We start from the raw sequence: 17,897 nt of genomic DNA on the forward strand, positions 1-17,897 counted from the left end.
TGGAAGTTAAATTTGGTGGAAGATCTTATTGTAACATGTGGTAAAACTATTCATCAGAAATTTGTTTTTATGAATTTGGATGTTCTGCATAATTTAATGGTAGGTAGGATCTTATTATTTTTTTAGTTTAATTAGTTAAAACATATTTATTTATAGTGGATTGGGAAACAAGTTTTGCAACTTATATTAATCCCTTTCCACTTTGCGGGTGCGAGTGCTGCCTTGTAGCGGCATTAGCCTACTCTTTTTCGAAATCTACAAGGGTGTCTTTAACGTGCAAGAGATGTGACTCTCTCTTAACACAGGCCAGCCATTTATCGTCCCCATCCGACGGACTATCATCGTTTCCTCAAGACCATACTCGCAAATGGTGTCAAGGGAGAGCCGAAAATTGAGTTCCTGAAATTTTCATCCCAAACGGGAATCAAACCAGGAACCTTTGTGTTAGTAGTCCGATGCACTAACCACTACACCATTATTATTTTTTACATCATTAGGTTAATTACATGATAACTCAACTAATACCTCCAAAACATGAACTTGATTTTTTGGTACAATCTATATTTTCATGGGAGATTCAAAAGTTTGGAATCTTATCATATATACAAAAAGTAGAAAATTTGAACCTTTTATTTTCTTTGTGTAATTTAATTGGTGATATAAGAGCTTAAAGCAATTTCAAGCTGAACGAAAAAAAACAAACTTGCATGTTATGTTTTAACCAATGCTCATGAAAAGCAGCAACAAATGAGGTTGAAAAACACAAGGCTTTACATACAATTTGCAAGAAAATGCAGTTTGACCATAAACCACACACTTCTAAGATTTGAAAGTGCTTCCTTCAGCATACAATGCACAATATAAGTAACACATCCTGTAGTTTATTTTAATAAATGCATGATGTGAAATGGATAAAAGAGGATGTGTCCTCCAGGCAGTATTGACCCATTGACGCAGATCCAAGACATCTTAAGGGACTGTATAAAATGTGAAGTCAATTTTAAATGTATCATATCACTTTCCAATATGTCAAGTCAGTATATACAAGGTCAAATCATTGTCAATGACCTCAAGTCAGTATATACAAGGTCAAATCATTGTCAATGACCTCAAGTCATTAGATATTAAGTCAAGTTATTTCACAAAATATTAACTCATTATACAAAATATTAACTCACAATACAAAATATCAAGTCACTATACTATATGTCCAATCAGTATTGGATATGTCATAAGTCAAAAAACATCAGGTCAAGTCACGTCAATCAAATATGTCATTCCACATTCAATAGGTCAAGTAAAATTCCAATATTTTAAGTCACTATCTAATATGGCAAGTCAAAATCCAATATCATATGTCAAATCAGCATTAAATTTATCAAGTCACTCCAATATGTCAAGTTCACATTCAATATGTCAAGTCACTATCCAAATTTTTAAAATTTTCACAATACCTTTTATTAATTTTGAAATTGTTTCAAATAGATTTACTAAAAAATTGAACAAAATAGGTTTGACGATTAAAATATTTTAGGGGCATTATATTGAATCAATAAAAAAGAGGTAGCTGATATCTCACCTTCATATCTTCAAACTAGATACCAACATCAAACAAGAACATTCCAGTTACATAAACAATATCATGACAAACTGTTTGACCTACTTCCTTTAAAGATCAGCCGTGAGATTCTTCTACCGATTTCCTTATTAGATTTATTAAACGGGAGACATTTGGTATTTCTAATATCAGCATCGGTAAATCGCGTCAGAAGTTTATATTACGGAGAAGATGAAGCTGAACATGAAGTGTAAATTTAATTGTTATAGATTTGTATACACGGAGATGGAAATTCCCAACAGATGAATATACCAGAAAGTGAACATTCAACTGGTTTCCTATTGATCCTAGAGATATTAATCACATAACCTTAACACTTTGCTTCTTGTATTTTTACAGAATATTGGAATTTAGATAATTAGTTGGTTGTACAGACAGCTAACTAATGGTAGCTTGTTGTAGAGTTTATAGGTAAGTACTTTACCTTTGTTTTAGAGATTTATTTTGGCATCATGTTACATATTATGTCACTTCATAGTATTGAAAATTAATCTTCTACATAGTTCCAATGAACTGATTTGTAGTATGTCAGGTCTGTACATTTTCAAGTCAATATATATGTTGGCTTAGAATAGAAAATGTGATAAAAAATATTTTAAAATAAGCCTAGTAATTGCCCAATGAGTTATCCACACAATGCATGTTGATTTAGATATTTATTTGGATTTGATGGTACATGTATCTCCTCAAAACATTTATTCTAAAAACGTTTCTATGTAAGATGAAAGAGATCAACATGGATGTCGCAATATCTGACTACCACATTTCTTTTTAATAAAACACATGTCATTGCTGATGGTAAGGGACTGGCTATTGTCAACTTCATAATTTCATAATTTTCCAGCTGTTACACTACTTATATGTTTACAAAATGAATTTGTTGCTAGTTGAGAATTTTTGCAATTGAAAAAAAAAACATGGAAGGTTTTAATCACCAATTAACCAAAAGGTTTTATAGAATATACTGATTCTTTAATTTAATAGCTTGGAAAGGTTATCATGGTTATTTTGTATTCAACACTACACTCAACATCTGTCATAAAAAAAGGGACAGAAGTGAGTGGCAAATGGATTTATACTGTGAAAAAAAGGTGCATTGATCGAGCAGAATAATACTTATACTTAAAAATATATGTAATAAGCACATTGCATAATGACTTTAGCCAGCTTCGATCTATCAATCAAAGTCTATTGTATGAAAAGGTTGTCAGAAGCTGAAAAAGATTGAGGGCATGTTATTTTTTGATTGTGTCTGTGAATTTGTTCCTCAAGAAAAATCTTTTTTTCTTTCAATTTACTCTTGATATATATCTCCTTAGAAAAATACAAAAACTAAATATTAGAAATTGAGCAGTGAACATTTTGATATTATTAGTATATATTGACTTCAGTGCGCTTTAATCACTTCCCAATTTGGTATTGCTCTTGTCCTAATTAGGGCCCTGACTAAAAGTCGGGTCGCCCTATAGTGATCAGTCTGTCCGTCCGTCCGTCCGTCTGTCCGTCTGTCCGTCCGTCCGTAACACTTTCGTGTCCGCTCCATATCTAGAGAACCATTATGATTTCATACTTAAAACTTAACATGATTATCAACCAACACCAGAGGGTGTGTCATGTTGTATGTACAACTTTCTAGGTCAAAGGTCAAGGTCAAAAACTTTGGTTTAGAGTTGACAACCCCGTGTCCTGTGGTGAAGATCATGTCCGCTCCATATCTAGATAACCGTTATGATTTCAAAGTTTATACTTGACATCCATTTTAACAACCACCAGAGGGCGTGTCATGATGTATGTACAAATTCTTAGGTCAAAGGTCAACGTGAAAGTAAGATGAGAATATTTATCAGTTTTAACTTAAAATCTTAGATTGAAATCACACATGAGACTATGTAATAACTTCAAATAATGCGTCATATCAGATTATCCATACAACTTATTACCCCACGTTATTGACAGCGGGGCCCACAGAGATGGCTTCCATCTCAATGATATCTAGTTAATTTTGAAAACATATGAACTTAGTGCTTTGCACCAATTATTAATTCGTTCAAAGGTAGAAAAAAATCATGACTGAGGTCAAAAGGGGAAATAATCCTTGTCTATAATTTTGTGACAGTAATAGACACAAATTGACTTACTGGATATGTGGTGAATTCACAGCTACTATTGAACCAATCAATATGCTATTTAATCTATATAAATGTACATGTTGATGAAATTGTTAGTTAAATGACCAAGGCAAGATTTCTGAGGGCTTAATCTGATCAGCCAGAAATAAAATAGTCTGCAAAGCAACGATCGATGCCAATAAGACTTTACAGAGTTAATTGGAAAATAATGCAAATAATAGAATAGAAAGAAAATTAAAGATGTGTTAATAAAATTGGTTTGCAGTGTTTATATTTGCTTATAAATGCTTGTTTTATGACTTGGAATACACTCACAGTATTACTCTATTTAGTAGCATCGATGATATTTAAATGCATTGCAAAATAAATAGGTAGCTAATATATAGTAAAAGACATTTCATTATTATACACTGTGGCTACATTTTCTGGCTCTATTCTAATAGTAACTTCTCATCAGTTTTTTTGTCATGATAAGCTATAATCAAACTTCTTCCATTCAGGATACATGTAATACAGAGTTATCCATAGATATATTTCACATGTTGAGTGTGAAGATAACTAACAACATGGCTTCTAGTTAGAATAAGGTAATACCCTTCAGCATTGTCAGCAGGTTATAAATTATCCATCATTATATGAGCATGCTTATAAGCCATTATTTCTCCATTTGTTCACGAAAAATAACTTCAATTTAGTGAATATTGGCATATTTTTTGTCCATTAAGTTTTCTCATTGACAATTTACAGTACAATAAATCCTGTGTCAACAAGCAGAAAGCTAGCAATTAGCAACTGAATATTAGAATAAATATCCTAACTGGCCTTTTATATCTGACATTTGAGAACAGGTAACAACATTGTCAATATTTAATTACTTTTAAATTGTAATTTTAATGGAATCCAATTCAATAGGAAATGTTGTTTTCTCAAGGTCCATATTAGGCTTTGTGACTGATGTTGGGTTAACATGGTTGAGTGTTACCTGACAATAGTAGAACTGAACATGGTAATTTTACTGACACAATTATAGCTATGTAATTCAAAGGGTAAACATTTCTTGTATAGTCCATAGAGATGACATGTTGGTTCTGCATTTGTACAGTTTCTGAAAACATTGACTTCATTGGTAGATAAAATGGAGTTCAAGATTATTGGTAAATAAGATGAAGTTCAAGATTATTGGTAGATAGAATATGAAGTTCAAGATTATTGGTAGATAGAATATGAAGTTCAAGATTCACCTACAATTGTTCTTCAAGTAACTAGTAAACTCATTTACCTATAAGCAGACATACTTTATTCCTTCAGTTTCTTTTTAATATAGTTGGTTAAATTTTCATTGCTTGTTTTAAAGAGATCAATGATTGGAAGTGACTGCCTCCACCTGCATGTAGTGGGTGGTTTACTGATTACAGAGTACAGTTTGTAACATACTGGTAATAAGTATACAGGCAATAGTATATAAACTTACAAGGCATTTGTAAAACAAATAAGATTTGTCTATCAGTTACTTCTGCTGATTATTTATATTTATTTCTACACCATGTCAATATGAGTTAACTCCCTTTGCTTCATTTTCTTATAAAAATCAACTTTCACACAATATGAAAGATATCATGCAGAATCTTTGAGATTGAAGTTTATATTGCTTTATAAAACATGTGAAATACTGCTTCATTGGTGCCAAGTCAGACTATTTCTACCTGTGTGGCAGCCTATAACATTCTTAATAATAGTAATGTAACCTTCGAGTCTGAATATTTGGTAAAAATACAGTTTGTACCTAAACAAAAAACATTCTGATTCAGCATTAAAGCTTCACATGCCTGTAGATTGTAATTAATAATTATTGATAAGATTAACAAAATTATGTTTTGTTTGGAACCTCACCAATGTTACCAGGTACCATCTTATTATGAAGTAATGGCTAATCAATGGTGCAGCTATGCTCTATGGAAAAAATAATACAACATTGATAATCAGCAAGAATAATGTTTTTTTGTGGGTTTGTTTTTTTGGTTCATTGTTTGTATAAAATTTCACATTCACATATTGCAGATATTCTAATTAGTCACATGTGAATGACAACATACCAGTTTGTCTACTGGGCAATATGAGTTGTACTCTACCCTGGTTGAAAACTCGATAATACATGTATACCTACTCTTCTGGAGCACTGCACCATTTTTTACAAGATTTTTGTGTATTGGTATAGTAATGAATATTTTAAACACTTTTACTGGTGACAGTTTCCCAAGTTTCAACCTACATGACCAGAAGCATGAAGTCCGCCTCCAGGTGCTAGATTTACTAGATTTTTGTAAGACCCATTGGGTGCCTTTGACTGTTTTAGGCTTTCTGGTAGGATTGTTGTCTTTTTGACACACTACCCATATCCATTCTTAATTTTATGAACATTATTAAAGTGTATCTTCACTTCACATTTTCCAGAAGTCCTACAATTGATGTTGACCCTCAGTTTCTGTGAATTAGAATGATTCTTTAGTTAAAACTTGTTGTCAGTTATTTTAAGACTACAGACTTGATGCACACTGACATTTTCTATTAGTTTTATCCTAGTTTTATCTTTGTGGTTCTAAACAGTTGTTAAGAATCATTGTTCTAGAATCTTATCTAAATTAGATGAAAGAGATAAGACATTTATTATACCTTAGGTCATGTTAGATTTTACTGTCTGACATCAAGTGAAAAGGATTTAGATAGGTTTGATTCAGACTCCATTGTGTCTTGTAGTTTATATAAAGTTCTGTGATTGTATAGGTACCAGATAAAATCATGAAAATAGAGACATATCGAATGAAATCTTGAAATGAACTCCTGTAAAAAAAAGTGTACTATAGACAGATGATATAACTCTGTACAGTGTATTTATAAAAAGTGAACTTTTATGGGTTTAACTTGTGAGACTGTTAGGAAAAAAATCATATAAAATGTGAGGTTTTGTTTAGGATTTTCCTTTGAAAGTGAGACAAACGTCATGATTGCGTGGGTCTCATTCTCTTTTGTGTTAGTACTTAAAGTTGCTATTATACATTACTTTTGAACTTTTTTAAGTCATTTAAGTTGAACGAAACAGGATAGCAACAAATGCCTGTTATTAAATGTAAAAGTATGACTGTGACAGATGTCCTCTCAAGTATTTGTTTCTATTCATAAGATCACAATGGTTTAGAATTGCAAACTTATATAATTAGTGTCTTCAGTCAAAGTCTATCTTGAGTTTTAATCTGCCAAGTTTTTCCACTTGTATCTTCCTTTATAAAAACTGTCAAAGATTTGTAATATAATCTAAGTGACTTTAAAAGTATGAAATTTCAAATTACTTCTCAGATTTTTTTTATTTGTGGTATTTGAAGACTTTTTATACAAAACTTGTGGAAATAGAGGTTTATGTGCACTTCATTGCCAACTGTTATTGTTATTCATTGTAGTACATTTACTGCAGGTGACCTCAGGTACTTTAAGAATAGGGTTTAAGGTATAAGGCATGTTTTAGGGTAAGGGGTAGTGTGCTAATAAGTATTGGAAGATTAGTTAGTTTTGATATAAGGGTTGATGTTTTGGCCCTATCTTTTGTCCACTGAAAAAATGAATGCCATTGTAGTTTCATTTCAATGACTTTTCTTTTGTGATGTATAGTCTCGGTCAGTATTCTGGTCAGTATTCTGCCTCGGAAAAATGATTTGTATAGAAAAATATAAACCCTTTCTTCAGGTATGTGGTTTTTATTTGATCTTTTCAAATATTATACAATTTTGAACATGTTGCTTCAGTTTTATTTTTTTGTAGCAAATTATAAATTGACCTTATCCTTATAGTTTCACCTGAAATGAACTTTTTCTTTGATGTGTGTTTGATGTTAATCCTCACCTGAAGTGACCTTGAGCAATAGTTGTCTGACCACTGGTAACAAACTAATTATGACCATTGATTGATATAACAGTTAATGTCTGATCCTATAGAACTGGACACATGTAATGGACATGGATATTAATTATAACTGATGAAGTTCTATCAGACAAAAGCCTGCAGGTCAAGTGAATACTATAGGTAGGCTTTACTGATGGTTAGTGTTTAATGGTGTTTTATCTTCTGAGGTGGGTGTTTCAAGTGATGGGTCAGACTTATCATGTGTTTTGTCTAGATATATATAAATATCTTGAGGCTGAATACAGATGGTATCATCCTAAATCATCTGAATCAGTGAGCAATTTGACATCATCAAAATGTTTGTGCTTGTAAATTGTTAAAGTTCCACTGATAAAAACCTACTACATGGTTTCCTTACAATTATCATATAAGAAATTTAAGTGACAACAGATATGCACTGCTTGCATTCAAAGACATGTCTATGAATCAATACCAAAATTTTTTCTTGTAAAGTACAAAAGTGTAAGTCAGGTGTTCTGCATCATATGCATTTAGAGCCTTTCACTGCAAGACCTAAATATATTTTTTCGCTTTAAAAGAATGCTGAAATATCTTTTAATGTTACGTGTGCCTGAAAAATGAAACTTTTTTATGATGGGTGTCATAATAAAAGAGGGGGACGAAAGATACCAAAGGGACAGTCTCGTTCACATTGGATTCTTATTATTTGAAGTTAGGTAAACTGCAGGTGCCCTAGTTGATTGCATATTTCAGGATGACTGAGGCACTGAATTTGATTGATATACTGGTAATACTGGGATATATGTATTAGATTAATTAATGTTCCTTTAAAGTTTTTGGGATGCTAGTTACTGCATGTACTGATATAATGGGATGTGTATTTGGTTTTGTTGACTTGACATGTAATATCCATTATACCCAATACCAATTATCTCTATGATCCTGTGGCTTTATAAACTAGTTAAGTTTGATCTGCAGTCTTTATGACTAATAATACAAACTCAAAGACTCCATATAATAAAGTTCCATCAATTTATACAACAAATATTGACAGACTCAAACTCATTCATTTCTCATTTTAATTAGCTCATTTATTAAACATTGATTTTTCACGCAGAGTTACAAAATTTCTTGAAAAACAATTTGTTTGTCTCCCATTAGAATTGAATGTGTGATTCTGATGTCTGCCAGGAAGTAAAATGGTCAAAGAACTTAGTCTATGAAGTATGATTCAGCCCATTTTATGTTGGATTGAATGTTTGGCGCTTGATATGCTCAGCCGCAAATTTTACCTGTCAATTCATTGTCCTGAATATGTACAGCTGCAAATGAGACATGCCAATTCAATGTCCTGAATATGTTCAGCTGCAAATGAGACATGCCAATTCATTGTCCTGAATATGTTCAGCTGCAAATGAGACATGCCGTTTCATTGTCCTGAATATGTTCACCTGCAAATGTTACATGACAATTCATTGTCCTGAATATGTTCAGCTGCAAGTGAGACATGCCAATTCATTGTCCTAAATATGTTCACCTGCAAATGTTACATGCCGTTTCATTGTCCTGAATATGTTCAGCTGCAAATGAGACATGCCAACTCAATGTCCTGAATATGTTCAGCTGCAATTGAGACATGCCAATTCACTGTCCTGAATATTTTCAGATGCAAATGAGACATGCCAATTCGTTGTCCTGAATATGATCAGCTGCAAATGAGGCATGCCAATTCATTGTCCTAAATATGTTCAGCTGCAAATGGGGCATGCCATTTCATTGTCCTAAATATGTTCAGCTGCAAATGAGGCATGCCAATTCATTGTCCTAAATATGTTCAGCTGCAAATGTTACATGCTGTTTCATTGTCCTGAATATGTGTGAAATATTTGTCACTGGATAAGCAATAATCAGTTGTACATGCAAAGAAGTTAAATATAAACTGAAGTCAAGAAATCAACAATTTGGAGTATTGTCAAGCTTGTCCTCATTTTATATTTTGCATAAAAAACAAATTTAAAAGTAAAATTTTAAAACATAATTTAAAGACAGTTCGGAATCACTAATTGCAAATTAGTTCATTTCATGTTTTAATTAGGAGTAATTTTTGATATATAGATTATTTTTGTATGACCATAAATGACCTGAGGATTAATTTTCTGTGATGTCTTTGACCCAATCTTTTATAAAGACATCAGAAGAGTTAAGTAGATTAAGAAATACTATCAACAGGGGAGATAATCCTTATATCTTTGTTCCTGATAGACATAGTATAAGTTGTTAATATGTATTGATCGTTGCTAATATAAAGTTGATTTCCCTGTGTTTTCAAATTAAGACTAAGTCAAGCCTCTTATAGTTATTATGAGTTTGTGATATTAGTAATTATGGACACCTGTGACATGATTTTTCTTAGAATTTCGTGTTATCACACATAAATTTACAGTAGTAGTACGTCAGATCAAATAGAAATCGGCTATTCTCCGTTAAGTTGTTGGGGAAAACAAATGTATTTATCACACGACATATAAAAAATGACGGGGAAAATCGTGTTAAGTTTTTATCTTCAAGGTTCGGCAGCTGGTATAAGAAGGACTTTGTAAAGATCGTGTGACAGTTAATCAATGGTCTACGATGGATTATGAAATATTAGTTTTCATTTTGACGGATATTCCCAGGACATTTGACAGAATTTTCCTGTTTAGAAAATTGTTCTTATTCTTGTTATAGATATGGTTGAATATTAAAGTTTGAGAACCGTATACCATGTTTACATCAGAATATTTTGTATCATAAGAGTTTATATCTAGCACATTACGTAACAGTCATTAAAGGGTGATGTTCCTATCATCTCTATTTTTTTTCGTACACATTATAGATGATGTAACTTCGTAATTGTATCGGGGAAATAGCACTACATCTGTATAAACTGATTCATATACTGCTAGATTAAATGGTAACATATTGGGGAAAACCACAATAAATTACATTTCTCATGCTATCCAAATGTTGCTCGTCACACTAGTTAATTAAATTGAAAATAAGGTTTGGGTTTTGCTCATTGTTGAAGGCTGTACACGGTGACCTATAGTTGTAAATATATATGTCATTTGCAATCATACCACATCTTCTTATTTTTATAATTACACAAATTAGGGGCTGGTCTCAAGATTTTTTTTTTGGAATAGGGATTAGGAACAGACATTGTCTGTAATTCAGGATTGAATTATAATACATTTGTACAATGCAGGAACCAACACATTGTTTTCGCAGGAATTTGGGATGAAACAGTCACTCCCAACTCTCCCTCACAATTCAATTGAAATATTTGATGGATAAGAACTGCATTAATGTTATCAGGCTGAAATCTATATTTTTCCTCTGACTTTTGTGGCAATACCTTGAAAAGAAACGACCAAAGGAAAAATGGTTTACTAGAAAATCTGTGTTTTTTGTTGGACAATTATGACTTTTATACGTAAAAAATTTCTTCTAATTGACAAATGAAATGACTTTCAAATACCGGTAGTTGCTATATAAATTTGAGATTTTCTTCTGTAACCGGATGTTCATTAAGCAGTCTGGCGATTTACTCAATCTTATTATGCATAGAATTCAACTGAAATTAAATTGTACCTTTTCAGGTAGTTTAGTGGGAGGAATCTTAAAGCAGACAGATTTAATCTAAGAATTCAATAGGTCTGTTTGAATGAATAAGTCTGTTGATGATTTAGAATGCAGACTATGTAAGGCTTTTTTGTAATCCTTATGTAATGAGTTTATAAGAAGGTATTGATTACTATATTGTTAACCTTGTAATATCGGTCAATACTGAAAACCTATATGGCAGTTTACAGCTGTATACTTCATTTGATTTATCCATATATACATGTTCAATGCTGATCAATATGAACAACTGCCATCTCTTAAACACCTATTAGATTGTGGTATAAAACATCAAATATAATACCATGACTTACTCAAGAAACTTTGAGTTACATTTTTGATATTTTCAAAAGATTTGGTTTTAAAATATGATAATACAAGGGGAATAACTCTAAAATTAGTAGTTTTTGATATTTCTCTGATGATCTGCATTTTAGAGAGCTTACATGTATGCATGTGGAGCTGTATTCTTTATACCTTATCCTTTTTTGTCTGCACTGAGGTCTTATAGTATACCTTTTCTATTTATTGAAACATAAAAATTTGTTCATTTAATTTTCTATTTCTCAACAATGAAATCTGGCAAAAAACAGTTTTAAGGTTTCTAATGCTTGTAAAAACCGTCATCTCTCTATCAGGTATCTGACAACATTTTTGTCAATTTCAAATTTTGTTCTACTATAAATTGAATATTTGTAAGAGCAATATATCAGAGGTCCTTTGCAATATGATAAAGTCTGTCCATCTATCGCACTACTCCTTGACAATTTACTACTGAAGTTACGAATTTACTATTGACTGAAAAGAAATATAAAGACTGGACATTCAGTGGGAACCAATACATATTGACCATGTATTGACCATCTATCTATGGTTGATTAATATGACCCATGTTCTCTCTATAAACACCTCAAGTTGTACAAATCAAATCTGACATTTTCATTGTCCGCTAAAAAGTATGTTCATCTTGTAAATCCTTCCTTGTAATCTAATTAACTCCCTTTGGTGTTAAGTCAGTGGGTATATTGATTGAATTAGTCTTTGTACTGTTCTTTAGATATATGAAAATTGAGAAGATACCAGCTCATATGAGGAAGCTTGAATACCATTAATGCTATATTTATTATCATCAGATTAAAGTGTAAATTCATTAGATTTTAGCATGCGTTGTACAAGAGATTTAATAGTGTCAGGAATCTGCTCTAATTGTAAAGAATCTGGATACAAGCTTTACATGAAAGATTTCTTTTGATATATTATAGTTCTTTGGCAAATCAAACTACCTGTTTTTAACAGACGGCATATTTAATAGTTTAAGTATTGAATTAGTGCTTCTAAAGTTGCATTAATTGTATTATAGTATTCAGTTTCTTTATAGATGCTTCTACTTTTAGTCAGTGCAGGTGGTTGTTGTAAGATGTCATCTTGTTTTCATCTAAAATTAAAAATACATGCTTCAATTGTTATACTCCAGCTTTTGGGGTATGAGTTAAAATGCACCCCCATTACAATGGGAGAGGTTGGCGTCAAACCAAAATTGATTCTTGCTGCCTCCCTACTTGAAAACACAGCATATAGGAGGAAGACGTATACTTAAGTAAGCTTGGAGTCAGAACAATGCATGTCTGGTGATATCTGATACCGGTACATATGTACTACGTAGTCCACATAATAATTACCAATGTTAAAAATCTGGCTTAGATTGTTGGTCGTCAGTACAACCTGGGTCTTATACTCATGTAATCATGTAGTCCTGAATATGCATTTAATTGCCTCCATCTATACATTACACAGTCAGCTGAAACAATCCATCTTGTTCTTGATAATAGAATAAAGTTACAGCTATGGTTAAATATAGAATGAAGCTCTTTACATTATGTATATAAATGCAAGGTCTTTCTATGATCAATAGTCATTAGTATTTATTTTTGATTTTTTTTTTCTCACAAGTTTATTTTTATGAGCAATAAAACTGGGTGCTTCAAACAACTCTTTCAATAATTGTGTTTATTTTCCATATTTTCTTTCCCTGCAGTATTTTATGATAATCAAATCACTTAAATACTCCATAAAAGTAATTTGTTGAGGATGCTCTCTCTATAAATCTGTATATATAGAATTAACTCGATGGCCGAAAGCATATATATGTAATCAGATCATCTTCCTACAGACTAGGAAATATGGTCATAGGGAAATATCTTTCTGTTTAAATCTAGAATATAGAATTACCGGTAACTGCCATAGTTGGGGAAAATCTTTCTACATAAATCTCCAATATAGAATTTACTGCCATAGTTGGTGAAAATCTTTCTACATAAATCTCCAATATAGAATTTATCATATTGATTTTTGACAATTTACTTTCCTACTATGTTCCACTAGGGATCAGTCAGCCTGGAACCGCTGATGGCTGAAATTAAAATATATAGTTAGAAATATGATGAAAATAAGACATGTTTTAACAGCATGGTGACATGGGTGCTGTATAAATCTATAAGTTTATGGAAGCATGTAATCCCTAGAGAGATGGCCGAGATAGTAATCCTCCATTAGAGTGTCAGACTTCACAATAAATGCTTTATTTTCGTGGCAAACCTCATCAAAATATTGTGTTACTTAATATGCCTTTGTTAGAAAAATGTAAATTTATTTAATAGTGTGATTATTGGGTAAACTTTATATGTAGGGTTCCATAAAGGATTAGTCATATAACCGTTGTTTTGGTTATCCGAATTAATCCCCTACAAAGGAGGTGGATTTGACTCTGCATGAAGATATATAGGTTAAAAAAATGGGGTGTGGGCCCTAGTGGGTTCAAAAATAGGGATGAGGAAAACAAGTGGATTTGATAAAGATTGAAGTGGAAAAAAACTTACCAAAAAAATGAGAATTGGGAAACAGACACCTTTGGATTGACCCCCCTTTTAAAGGTATACATCATACATGTAATTTTATCTTGTGTATGATCAGAATTCTTTTTTTCTTACTTTCTTTCCAAAAATAACAGCTCTAACTGTGGAAACAACAAGACAATAATTTTTCTGAGCAGGAAATTGCTTTCATGGCAGATTTAAATTGAGTGTCATTGTTGACAGAAAAAGTAAGCTTTTACGAGTTTCTTTATCTAAAAAAAAATAACCAATGTAAACATCATTATACAGTTGTAATCATAAAATGTTTGTGAACAATTTGCCTAAAATAACCATAAAAGTATTCCTCCTTCCGACAGCATTGTGTGAGACGGGTCCATAAATTACCCATCATTCTCGTCTGGGATTGGCAACTAAATGACGAACATCCAAATTATACAGGAAACGCTACACTTGTAATGTACTAAAGCTTGTATGGCGGGGACGGGATAATAGAGGTAAGACATGCGATGTGGAGTACAGCGGGATATGAACGGGACATAAACTATCGTCATGCATGATGTCCTCTATTGTGGGTTATTGGCCATTGTTACAATTACCAGGAATATTTGATATGAATTATGATTTGATTGGTCACAGTAAATAGGAACAAAGCTGTCATTTGGATGTCATATTGATAGTAGTAAATTATGATGTATGTTGTTATTACATGAGCCTATTTTATAAAATGATTTACATGAAGCTGTATGAAATGAAGATAAATATATATATATAGTTCAGAAATTGGAATTTGAATTCTTCAACATTTTGACTGTTCAATTGAATAATTAGTTTTATATTTCATAAAAAAAAAGTTTTTAATCGTGAAATTTGAAAGGAAATTCTACTCCGCTTATTTTAGATTTCAATTTTATCCACAAATTCCACTTCTTTTAATTTTTCAATATAAATGATGTGATTCCAGTTTTGTATTTGGCTGACTTGCAGCTATTAGCTTGTTAACTATTTAGTTTAGTAGTTTAGATATCATAGTTTAGTCTATATAGTCTTTAGTTCTATTTGTATGTATCTTTGTATTTACAGTAACTTGGTGGGTTTAGATTAAAGTTGTACAAAGAACACTTCAGTCATTTATAGCCGATTAACATAGCTATTACTAGAATTGATGTGTATAGAATTAACCTTAGAAGCAACTAGCTGTTGCAGTTAGTGAGAAGTCTCAAAACATTCTTTCATCCAATTGATTAATTTATCTAAAATCAAAAGTTTTCAACCATAGTAAAACAAATGCATCAAAACCTGCTCATCTGTCTGTTGTTTCAAATTGATTTTAATACATAAATCTACTATTTCAAAGAGCAGAAACATTTCATGTTCATTGAAATCTTTTATTTCATCAGTACAATATTGGAGTAGTGTTATCAGAAATCAAAATTTTATATGAAATTGTCCTAGAAGTTTGAAAATGGTTTGATTTTGTTGAACAGGATACAAAAGACCAAAGACAGAATTGGATGCATCTGGTATAAACTACAGTTCCATCAAAGAACACTGTTGCAAAAGTATGTCTACAGGGAGGGACATTACAGTTTAATTATTTTTCCGATAATTTGAAATTAGAAGTAAAAGAAATTATAGCTGAAAAACTACCCATCACTTCTCAAGTTCTGAGTGAAAACTATATTTATCAAACAGGTTCTATTGTATGTTCTAGACTAGGTATTCACACATTGTAACAGTAAATAACACAACTTCAATTAAGCAAATAAAACAACTGAAAGTCTCACTGGTATAAAGTATTAGGGATAGATTTAAAGGTGACTTCAGACCTCAGAGGGAAAAAATATCCTCTTTGTAGTTCAAAAATAAATTAATCACTGTTGGCTATGTAAAGCAATATTCTAAATAAATAAGTTTGACTGTAAATGAAAATTATAAATTAAAATCTTAGATCTAGTATCATCGTTTGACGCAGTATTCCCTGCATTCAATGATGAAATTTGCCTGTAACTACAAAATAATAAATATCAAGAGACAGTGGGTAAAGCCATGATCTTTACTGATCAGCAATCATACATCTTTTGAGGCAATATTTCCTAAATTCATGCTGAATTTTGGCAGTAAACAATAATAATAAGTTAAGAGCTACAGGATTAAACTAGGAACTTTATTAATCAGCTATCATACATCATTTGTTGCCATTGATATCAGGCTGATCTTGATCAGAAAATCTCCATAAACTACAGAGATAAATGCAGGTTTGGAGTGATAAGACCATGGGTGCTGTAAGTCATGGGTATTAGATCTCTGATAATACAGTGACATGCCAAGATAAACCTGTACAGAGATATGTATCAGAGGGCAGGGGGTCATGTCCACTTAATAACTTGATGATAGAGATACACAATCTATTGAGAATGAATGAGGAGGTGGAAAGTGTAAAAAATGTCAGCCAGTGAAAAAAGAAACAGATTATTTCTGAGCAACAGTTCTTCAGGCAAACATTTGGCTGTTCTGTTTTTGAGGTTCTGTTTAGTTCTTATTATTTCTCAGTCTCACAGATGCTCTCCCTGTTTGTTTGTGTTGCTCTAAAGTGGTCTATTTCTATTAGCTTTTCAATGTTTTGTGTGTAGCCTATACATATATTATTGCATCTACCTCAGAATTTGGTATCTTACCTAAAGTTATTTCTTATGGATGACACTCCCACCCCCCCTTTTCTATTCAATGAAGGTCTATTTCAACTAAAAGTAAGATGTAAGAATTAGTTGTCCTCAAGCTAAATTAAAAGTTTGATTTGGAATCAAGTTTAAAAAGAAAAAGTTTTACGGGTAAATGTTTTTTCTGCATGATTATCTAACCTTATGTTAAACTGGTAGATGAAATGATGAATACCACCATTACAAATTTGTAAAAAAAAATGCAACTGAACAGAACTTAAAATTAAATGCAGTAAATAATAAGAGGAGGCAAAATATTGTTTGAACATAAAATAACCATTAGATAACATGCTTTTAGAATACTATAAAACTGACTATGGTAAGCTCTTCATGGCCTTTTAAAACATTGTTGATTGTGAGACCTAATACAGACCTGATCGTGAATCATTCCATTCTGTCATTGATAACGGCCTTGTGTCTTCCCTCAGGAAACTGTGTGGAATAAAAGTCAATATGCTGTATGATAACTTTGACAATTAATGCAGTTAATTGGTTCTATAATTACTTTAAGTTGGGGGAAAATCTATAAACTGTCACAATTGGTCTTTATTGATGGAAAAATGACCATCAGAGATAAGGGAGGTAATATTGATCTCACAAGGGAAGTAACTTGTGGGTTTGTTTTAATTGCAGGTACTAGTCAGTTTCTTTATCCTGTCTGAGGTACAAATTCTTCGAAATCTATAGTCTTCAAAATTTGTACATTGTAGATCTACTGATAGTTTCAACACACCTTAAACAGCTCATTTTTAGCTCACCTGGCCCGAAATGAGTTTCTTAATAAATTTGCGTCCAGCATCGTCGTCGACTTGCATCGTCGTTTACTTTTACAAAAATCTTCTCCTCTGAAACTTCTGGCCAAATTAAAGCAAACATGGCCGCAATCATCATTTTGGTAACTAGTAAATGTGTGCAGTGACCTTGCAACCAACCAAGATGGCCGCCATGGCTAAAAATTGAACATAGGGGTAAAATGTAGAGTTTG

The 17,897-nt window shown here is 32.0% G+C and overlaps 1 protein-coding gene across 11 annotated transcripts in view; it reads left to right on the forward strand.

The window, feature by feature from the left end:
- Positions 1–17,897, forward strand: part of LOC134697202 (teneurin-m-like) — a 141,050-nt gene that overhangs the window by 21,013 nt on the left and 102,140 nt on the right. For 10 of the 11 annotated variants that reach the window (XM_063559307.1, XM_063559296.1, XM_063559306.1 and 7 more), the window contains one exon: positions 1,958–2,029. The gene's annotated coding sequence lies outside the window, so the exon portion shown is untranslated. Of the gene's footprint in view, positions 1–60; positions 100–1,957; positions 2,030–17,897 lie in introns of those variants that run through there. The other variant, XM_063559298.1, reaches the window with a different exon arrangement.

This window comes from Mytilus trossulus, chromosome 14, assembly GCF_036588685.1.
Source record: "Mytilus trossulus isolate FHL-02 chromosome 14, PNRI_Mtr1.1.1.hap1, whole genome shotgun sequence".
Lineage (NCBI taxonomy): Eukaryota > Metazoa > Mollusca > Bivalvia > Mytilida > Mytilidae > Mytilus > Mytilus trossulus.